This window comes from Durio zibethinus, chromosome 17 (assembly GCF_047325235.1).
Source record: "Durio zibethinus cultivar Kanyao isolate XHJ-2024 chromosome 17, ASM4732523v1, whole genome shotgun sequence".
Taxonomy (NCBI): Eukaryota; Viridiplantae; Streptophyta; class Magnoliopsida; order Malvales; family Malvaceae; genus Durio; species Durio zibethinus.
In genome coordinates this window covers 15,339,916-15,349,846 of record NC_143178.1, presented here as the reverse complement: position 1 = coordinate 15,349,846, position 9,931 = coordinate 15,339,916, and positions in this window count along the sequence as shown.

Genomic DNA, 9,931 nt, shown 5'->3' with positions numbered 1-9,931 from the left:
ACAAAAAAAAAATGAAAGCACATAAGAAAAAGAAGAAAAATTTGAAAGGAGAAAAAGTTAATGAAAAATTGTAAAAATGCAATAGAAAATAACCGAGAATGATAAAAGAAAAGAACATAGAAAAATAAAAAATTCCAAAACTTTATAAAAATTTATGAAACTATAAACAAAGAAAGAAAATAAAAAATAAAAAGAAAAAAAAATGAAAGCAAAAGAAAAAAGATAAATAAAGCACAAAAAAAAAAGAAAAAACAAAAAAACAACAAAAAATATAAAAAGTAAGAATTCAAAAAAGGAGAAAAATTGAATAAAAATTTCAAAAATGAAATAGAATGACAAAAAGAAAAAAAATAGTTTAAAAATACAAAAAATTGAAAACATACAAGACCTAACAATAACAAAAGTCAGACAAAAAATAAAAAAAGTATGAGAATTTAAAAACGGAAATAAAAAATGAAAGGAAATTTGTGGGAAAAAAATAGAATAGCAAGAAAAAGAATAAAATTGAAAAGACAAAAGATTTGGAATAAAAAACAGAGAAATAAAAAATTTTAAAACAATGAAAAAAAGAAAACAAGAACAAGGAAAATTGTGAAGGGAAAAAGTTATTAAAAAATTACAAAGTAGAAAAAAAAAAGAAAAAAAAAATTGAACTTTATAAAAATTTTCTAAAATATAAATAAAAAATAATTAAGAGAAAAAATTAAATGAAATACGAAAGTAAGAAAATGAAAAATCAGCGAATCAAAAAAATATAAAAAGACAAAATGAATAAAAATTTCAAATATAAAATGGAAAAAACTATTAGTTTAGAATGTACAAAGAAAAACAGAAAAAAAATATATAACAAATAGAGGACAAAGATATAAAACATGAAAAATGAAAAATAAAATAAAAGTTAATAAAAAATATAAATAAAAATAAAAGAAGTTTGAGGTTTTAAAATTATAAAGAAGAAATAAAAAAAAATGCGAACAAAAAGATTTAACAAAAAGCAAGAAAAAAAATAAAAAAGGAAAATACAAAATACATAAAATAAAATTTGAGAAAAAAAAAAGGGAAAAAGAAGAAAAAAATAAAAAGTGAAGAGGCAAAAACATGAAAGAAAAGAAAAAGAAAAAAATTTATAGAAAATTTTAAAACAAAGGAAGACGTGAAAGCGCATAAAAAAAGAATAAAAATTTGAAAGGAGAAAAAGTTAATGAAAAATTATAAAAATGCAATAGAAAATAACTGAGAATGATAAAAGAAAAAAAGACAAAAAAATAAACAATTCGAAAACTTTATAAAAATTTATGAAACTATAAACAAAGAAAGAAAATAAAAAATAAAAAAAAATGAAAGCAAACGAAAAAAGATAAATAAAGCACAAAAAAAGAGAAAAAACAAAAATACAACAAAAAATATAAAAAGTAAGAAAATAAAAAAAGACAAAAATTGAATAAAAATTTCAAAAATGAAATGGAATGACAAAAAGGAAAAAAATAGTTTAAAAAATACAAAAAATTGAAAAACATATAAGACCTAACAATATAAAAAGTCATACAAAAAATTAAAAAAGAGAAAAGTTAATGCAAAATAAAAAAAGTATGAGAATTTTAAAAACAGAAATAAGAAATGAAAGGAAATTTGTGGGAAAAATTTATAGAATAGCACGAAAAGAATAAAAATGAAAAGACAAAATATTTGGAATAAAAAACAAAAAAATAAAAATTTTAAAACAGCGAAAAAATTAAAGCAAGAAAAATGAAAGTACATGAAAAAAAACAAGAAGAAGGAAAATTGTGAAGGGAAAAAGTTATTAAAAAATTACAAAGCAGAAAAAAAAATAAAAAAGATGCAAAAAATAAGAAAAAAAATTGAACTTTATAAAAATTTTCTAAAATATAAAAAAAAATAAATGAAAAAATAAATTAAGGGAAAAAATTAAAATAAACAAAAAGAAAAAAGTAACAAAGTAAGAAAATAAAATAAAGTAAGAAAATTTTAAAACAAAGGAAAAAGTGAACAAAAAAAAAAATGAAAGCACATAAAAAAAAGAAGAAAAATTTGAAAGGAGAAAAAATTAATGAAAAATTATAAAAATGCAATAGAAAATAACCGAGAATGATAAAAGAAAACAAGATAGAAAAATAAAAAATTCCAAAACTTTATAAAAACTTATGAAACTATAAACAAAGAAAGAAAATAAAAAAATAAAAAGAAAAACAATGAAAGCAACAGAAAAAAGATAAATAAAGCCCAAAAAAACAAAAATTATAAAAAGTAAGAAAAGAAAAAAGGACAAAATTTGAATATAAAATTTCAAAAATGAAATGGAATGACAAAAAGAAAAAAAAATAGTTTAAAAAATACAAAAAATAGAAAAACATATAAGACCTAACAATATAAAAAGTCAGACAAAAAATGAAAAAAGAGAAAAGTTAATGCAAAATAAAAAAAATTATGAGAACTTAAAAACAGAAATAAGAAATGAAAGGAAATTTGTGGGAAAAAAAATAGAATAGCAAGAAAAGACAAAAGCTTTGGAATAAAAAACAGAAAAATAAAAAATTTTAAAAGAACGAAAAAATTAAAACAAGAAAAAATGAAAGTAGATGAAAAAAAAAAAAACAAGAAGAAGGAAAATTGTGAAGGGAAAAAGTTATTAAAAAATTACAAAGTAGAAAAAAATAAAAAAGATTCAAAAAATAAGAGAAAAAAATTGAACTTTATAAAACTTTTCTAAAATATAAATAAAAAATAAATGAAAAAATAAATGAAGGGAAAAAAATTAAATAAAATACGAAAAAAGGAAAAAATAGAAAATTAGCGAATCAAAAAAATATAAAAAGACAAAATGAAAGCACATGGAAAAAAGAAGAAAAATTTGAAAGGAGAAAAAGTTAATGAAAAATTATAAAAATGCAATAGAAAATAACCAAGAATAATAAAAGAAAAAAGATAGAAAAATAAAAAATTCCAAAACTTTATAAAAATTTATAAAACTATAAACAAAGAAAGAAAATAAAAAATAAATATAGAAAAAGAAAAAATACGATAAAAATATAAAAAGGACAAAAATTGAATAAAAATTTCAAAAATGAAATGGAATGACAAAATGAAAAAAAATAGTTTAAAAAATACAAAAAATTGAAAAACATATAAGACCTAACAATATAAAAAGTCAGACAAAAAATTAAAAAAGAGAAAAGCTAATGCAAAATAAAAAAAGTATGAGAATTTAAAAACGCAAATGAGAAATGAAAGGAAATTTGTGGGGAAAAAAAAAGAAAAGCAAGAAAAGAATAAAAATGAAAAGAAAAAAGATTTGGAATAAAAAACAGAAAAATAAAAAATTTTAAAACAATTAAAAATAGAAGAAAGTGCACAAAAAAAGAAGTTTTAGGCTTTAAAATTATGAAAAAGAAATAAAAAAAAGTGGGAACAAAAAGATTTAAGAAAAAGCAAGAAAAAAAATAAAAAATGAAAATACAAAATACATAAAATAAAATTTGAGAAAAAATGAGAAAAGGAAGAAAAAAATAAGAAATGAAGAGGCAAAAATATGAAAGAAAAGAAAAAGAAAAAAATTTATAGAAAATTTTAAAACAAAGGAAAAAGTTAACAAAAAAAAAAATGAAAGCACATAAGAAAAAGAAGAAAAATTTGAAAGGAGAAAAAGTTAATGAAAAATTGTAAAAATGCAATAGAAAATAACCGAGAATGATAAAAGAAAAGAACATAGAAAAATAAAAAATTCCAAAACTTTATAAAAATTTATGAAACTATAAACAAAGAAAGAAAATAAAAAATAAAAAGAAAAAAAAATGAAAGCAAAAGAAAAAAGATAAATAAAGCACAAAAAAAAAAGAAAAAACAAAAATACAACAAAAAATATAAAAAGTAAGAATTTAAAAAAGGAGAAAAATTGAATAAAAATTTCAAAAATGAAATAGAATGACAAAAAGAAAAAAATTAGTTTAAAAATACAAAAAATTGAAAACACACAAGACCTAACAATAACAAAAGTCAGACAAAAAATAAAAAAAAGTATGAGAATTTAAAAACGGAAATAAAAAATGAAAGGAAATTTGTGGGAAAAAAACAGAATAGCAAGAAAAAGAATAAAATTGAAAAGACAAAAGATTTGGAATAACAAACAGAGAAATAAAAAATTTTAAAACAATGAAAAAATTAAAACAAGAAAAAACGAAAGTACACGAAAAGAAAACAAGAACAAGGAAAATTGTGAAGGGAAAAAGTTATTAAAAAATTACAAAGTAGAAAAAAAAAAAGAAAAAAAAATTGAACTTTATAAAAATTTTCTAAAATATAAATAAAAAATAATTAAGAGAAAAAATTAAATGAAATACGAAAGTAAGAAAATGAAAAATCAGCGAATCAAAAAAATATAAAAAGACAAAATGAATAAAAATTTCAAATATAAAATGGAAAAAACTATTAGTTTAGAATGTACAAAGAAAAACAGAAAAAAAAAATATAACAAATAGAGGACAAAGATATAAAACATGAAAAATGAAAAATAAAATAAAAGTTAATAAAAAATATAAATAAAAATAAAAGAAGTTTGAGGTTTTAAAATTATAAAGAAGAAATAAAAAAAAAAGTGCGAACAAAAAGATTTAACAAAAAGCAAGAAAAAAAATAAAAAAGGAAAATACAAAATACATAAAATAAAATTTGAGAAAAAAAAAAGGGAAAAAGAAGAAAAAAATAAAAAGTGAAGAGGCAAAAACATGAAAGAAAAGAAAAAGAAAAAAATTTATAGAAAATTTTAAAACAAAGGAAGACGTGAAAGCGCATAAAAAAAGAATAAAAATTTGAAAGGAGAAAAAGTTAATGAAAAATTATAAAAATGCAATAGAAAATAACTGAGAATGATAAAAGAAAAAAAGATAGAAAAATAAACAATTCGAAAACTTTATAAAAATTTATGAAACTATAAACAAAGAAAGAAAATAAAAAATAAAAAAAAATGAAAGCAAACGAAAAAAGATAAATAAAGCACAAAAAAAGAGAAAAAACAAAAATACAACAAAAAATATAAAAAGTAAGAAAATAAAAAAAGACAAAAATTGAATAAAAATTTCAAAAATGAAATGGAATGACAAAAAGGAAAAAAATAGTTTAAAAAATACAAAAAATTGAAAAACATATAAGACCTAACAATATAAAAAGTCATACAAAAAATTAAAAAAGAGAAAAGTTAATGCAAAATAAAAAAAGTATGAGAATTTTAAAAACAGAAATAAGAAATGAAAGGAAATTTGTGGGAAAAAAAAATAGAATAGCACGAAAAGAATAAAAATGAAAAGACAAAATATTTGGAATAAAAAACAAAAAAATAAAAATTTTAAAACAGCGAAAAAATTAAAGCAAGAAAAATGAAAGTACATGAAAAAAAACAAGAAGAAGGAAAATTGTGAAGGGAAAAAGTTATTAAAAAATTACAAAGCAGAAAAAAATAAAAAAGATGCAAAAAATAAGAAAAAAAATTGAACTTTATAAAAATTTTCTAAAATATAAAAAAAAAATAAATGAAAAAATAAATTAAGGGAAAAAATTAAAATAAACAAAAAGAAAAAAGTAACAAAGTAAGAAAATAAAATAAAGTAAGAAAATTTTAAAACAAAGGAAAAAGTGAACAAAAAAAAAATGAAAGCACATAAAAAAAAGAAGAAAAATTTGAAAGGAGAAAAAATTAATGAAAAATTATAAAAATGCAATAGAAAATAACCGAGAATGATAAAAGAAAACAAGATAGAAAAATAAAAAATTCCAAAACTTTATAAAAACTTATGAAACTATAAACAAAGAAAGAAAATAAAAAAATAAAAAGAAAAACAATGAAAGCAACAGAAAAAAGATAAATAAAGCCCAAAAAAACAAAAATTATAAAAAGTAAGAAAAGAAAAAAGGACAAAATTTGAATATAAAATTTCAAAAATGAAATGGAATGACAAAAAGAAAAAAAAATAGTTTAAATAATACAAAAAATAGAAAAACATATAAGACCTAACAATATAAAAAGTCAGACAAAAAATGAAAAAAGAGAAAAGTTAATGCAAAATAAAAAAAATTATGAGAACTTAAAAACAGAAATAAGAAATGAAAGGAAATTTGTGGGAAAAAAAATAGAATAGCAAGAAAAGACAAAAGCTTTGGAATAAAAAACAGAAAAATAAAAAATTTTAAAAGAACGAAAAAATTAAAACAAGAAAAAATGAAAGTAGATGAAAAAAAAAAAACAAGAAGAAGGAAAATTGTGAAGGGAAAAAGTTATTAAAAAATTACAAAGTAGAAAAAAATAAAAAAGATTCAAAAAATAAGAAAAAAAAATTGAACTTTATAAAACTTTTCTAAAATATAAATAAAAAATAAATGAAAAAATAAATGAAGGGAAAAAAATTAAATAAAATACGAAAAAAGGAAAAAATAGAAAATTAGCGAATCAAAAAAATATAAAAAGACAAAATGAAAGCACATGGAAAAAAGAAGAAAAATTTGAAAGGAGAAAAAGTTAATGAAAAATTATAAAAATGCAATAGAAAATAACCAAGAATAATAAAAGAAAAAAAGATAAAAAAATAAAAAATTCCAAAACTTTATAAAAATTTATAAAACTATAAACAAAGAAAGAAAATAAAAAATAAATATAGAAAAAGAAAAAATACGATAAAAATATAAAAAGGATAAAAATTGAATAAAAATTTCAAAAATGAAATGGAATGACAAAATGAAAAAAAATAGTTTAAAAAATACAAAAAATTGAAAAACATATAAGACCTAACAATATAAAAAGTCAGACAAAAAATTAAAAAAGAGAAAAGTTAATGCAAAATAAAAAAAGTATGAGAATTTAAAAACGCAAATGAGAAATGAAAGGAAATTTGTGGGGAAAAAAAAAAGAAAAGCAAGAAAAGAATAAAAATGAAAAGAAAAAAGATTTGGAAAAAAAAACAGAAAAATGAAAAGAAAAAAGATTTGGAAAAAAAAACAGAAAAATAAAAAATTTTAAAACAATTAAAAATAGAAGAAAGTGCACAAAAAAAGAAGTTTCAGGCTTTAAAATTATGAAAAAGAAATAAAAAAAAGTGTGAACAAAAAGATTTAAGAAAAAGCAAGAAAAAAAATAAAAATGAAAATACAAAATACATAAAATAAAATTTGAGAAAAAATGAGAAAAGGAAGAAAAAAATAAGAAATGAAGAGGCAAAAATATGAAAGAAAAGAAAAAGAAAAAAATTTATAGAAAATTTTAAAACAAAGGAAAAAGTTAACAAAAAAAAATGAAAGGAGAAAAAGTTAATGAAAAATTATAAAAATGCAATAGAAAATAACCGAGAATGATAAAAGAAAAGAACATAGAAAAATAAAAAATTCCAAAACTTTATAAAAATTTATGAAACTATAAACAAAGAAAGAAAATAAAAAATAAAAAGAAAAAAAATGAAAGCAAAAGAAAAAAGATAAATAAAGCACAAAAAAAAAGAAAAAACAAAAAAACAACAAAAAATATAAAAAGTAAGAATTCAAAAAAGGAGAAAAATTGAATAAAAATTTCAAAAATGAAATAGAATGACAAAAAGAAAAAAAATAGTTTAAAAATACAAAAAATTGAAAACATACAAGACCTAACAATAACAAAAGTCAGACAAAAAATAAAAAAAGTATGAGAATTGAAAAACGAAAATAAAAAATGAAAGGAAATTTGTGGGAAAAAAATAGAATAGCAAGAAAAAGAATAAAATTGAAAAGACAAAAGATTTGGAATAAAAAACAGAGAAATAAAAAATTTTAAAACAATGAAAAAATTAAAACAAGAACAAGGAAAATTGTGAAGGGAAAAAGTTATTAAAAAATTACAAAGTAGAAAAAAAAAAGAAAAAAAAATTGAACTTTATAAAAATTTTCTAAAATATAAATAAAAAATAATTAAGAGAAAAAATTAAATGAAATACGAAAGTAAGAAAATGAAAAATCAGCGAATCAAAAAAATATAAAAAGACAAAATGAATAAAAATTTCAAATATAAAATGGAAAAAAACTATTAGTTTAGAATGTACAAAGAAAAACAGAAAAAAAAAATATAACAAATAGAGGACAAAGATATAAAACATGAAAAATGAAAAATAAAATAAAAGTTAATAAAAAATATAAATAAAAATAAAAGAAGTTTGAGGTTTTAAAATTATAAAGAAGAAATAAAAAAAAAAGTGCGAACAAAAAGATTTAACAAAAAGCAAGAAAAAAAATAAAAAAGGAAAATACAAAATACATAAAATAAAATTTGAGAAAAAAAAAAGGGAAAAAGAAGAAAAAAATAAAAAGTGAAGAGGCAAAATCATGAAAGAAAAGAAAAAGAAAAAAATTTATAGAAAATTTTAAAACAAAAGAAAACATGAAAGCACATAAAAAAAGAATAAAAATTTGAAAGGAGAAAAAGTTAATGAAAAATTATAAAAATGCAATAGAAAATAACTGAGAATGATAAAAGCAAAAAAGACAGAAAAATAAACAATTCGAAAACTTTATAAAAATTTATGAAACTATAAACAAAGAAAGAAAATAAAAAATAAAAAAAAATGAAAGCAAACGAAAAAAGATAAATAAAGCACAAAAAAAGAGAAAAAACAAAAATACAACAAAAAATATAAAAAGTAAGAAAATAAAAACAGACAAAAATTGAATAAAAATTTCAAAAATGAAATGGAATGACAAAAAGGAAAAAAATAGTTTAAAAAATACAAAAAATTGAAAAACATATAAGACCTAACAATATAAAAAGTCATACAAAAAATTAAAAAAGAGAAAAGTTAATGCAAAATAAAAAAAGTATGAGAATTTTAAAAACAGAAATAAGAAATGAAAGGAAATTTGTGGGAAAAATTTATAGAATAGCACGAAAAGAATAAAAATGAAAAGACAAAATATTTGGAATAAAAAACAAAAAAATAAAAATTTTAAAACAGCGAAAAAATTAAAGCAAGAAAAATGAAAGTACATGAAAAAAAACAAGAAGAAGGAAAATTGTGAAGGGAAAAAGTTATTAAAAAATTACAACGCAGAAAAAAAAATAAAAAAGATGCAAAAAATAAGAAAAAAAAAATTGAACTTTATAAAAATTTTCTAAAATATAAAAAAAAATTAAATGAAAAAATAAATTAAGGGAAAAAATTAAAATAAACAAAAAGAAAAAAGTAACAAAGTAAGAAAATAAAATAAAGTAAGAAAATTTTAAAACAAAGGAAAAAGTGAACAAAAAAAAAAATGAAAGCACATAAAAAAAAGAAGAAAAATTTGAAAGGAGAAAAAATTAATGAAAAATTATAAAAATGCAATAGAAAATAACCGAGAATGATAAAAGAAAACAAGATAGAAAAATAAAATATTCCAAAACTTTATAAAAACTTATGAAACTATAAACAAAGAAAGAAAATAAAAAAATAAAAAGAAAAACAATGAAAGCAACAGAAAAAAGATAAATAAAGCCCAAAAAAACAAAAATTATAAAAAGTAAGAAAAGAAAAAAGGACAAAATTTGAATATAAAATTTCAAAAATGAAATGGAATGACAAAAAGAAAAAAAAATAGTTTAAAAAATTCAAAAAATTGAAATACATATAAGACCTAACAATATAAAAAGTCAGACAAAAAATGAAAAAAGAGAAAAGTTAATGCAAAATAAAAAAATTATGAGAACTTAAAAACAGAAATAAGAAATGAAAGGAAAGGAAATTTGTGGGAAAAAAAAATAGAATAGCAAGAAAAGACAAAAGCTTTGGAATAAAAAACAGAAAAATAAAAAATTTTAAAAGAACGAAAAAATTAAAACAAGAAAAAATGAAAGTAGATGAAAAAAAAAAAAACAAGAAGAAGGAAAATTGTGAAGGGAAAACGTTATTAAAAAATTACAAAGTAGAAAAAA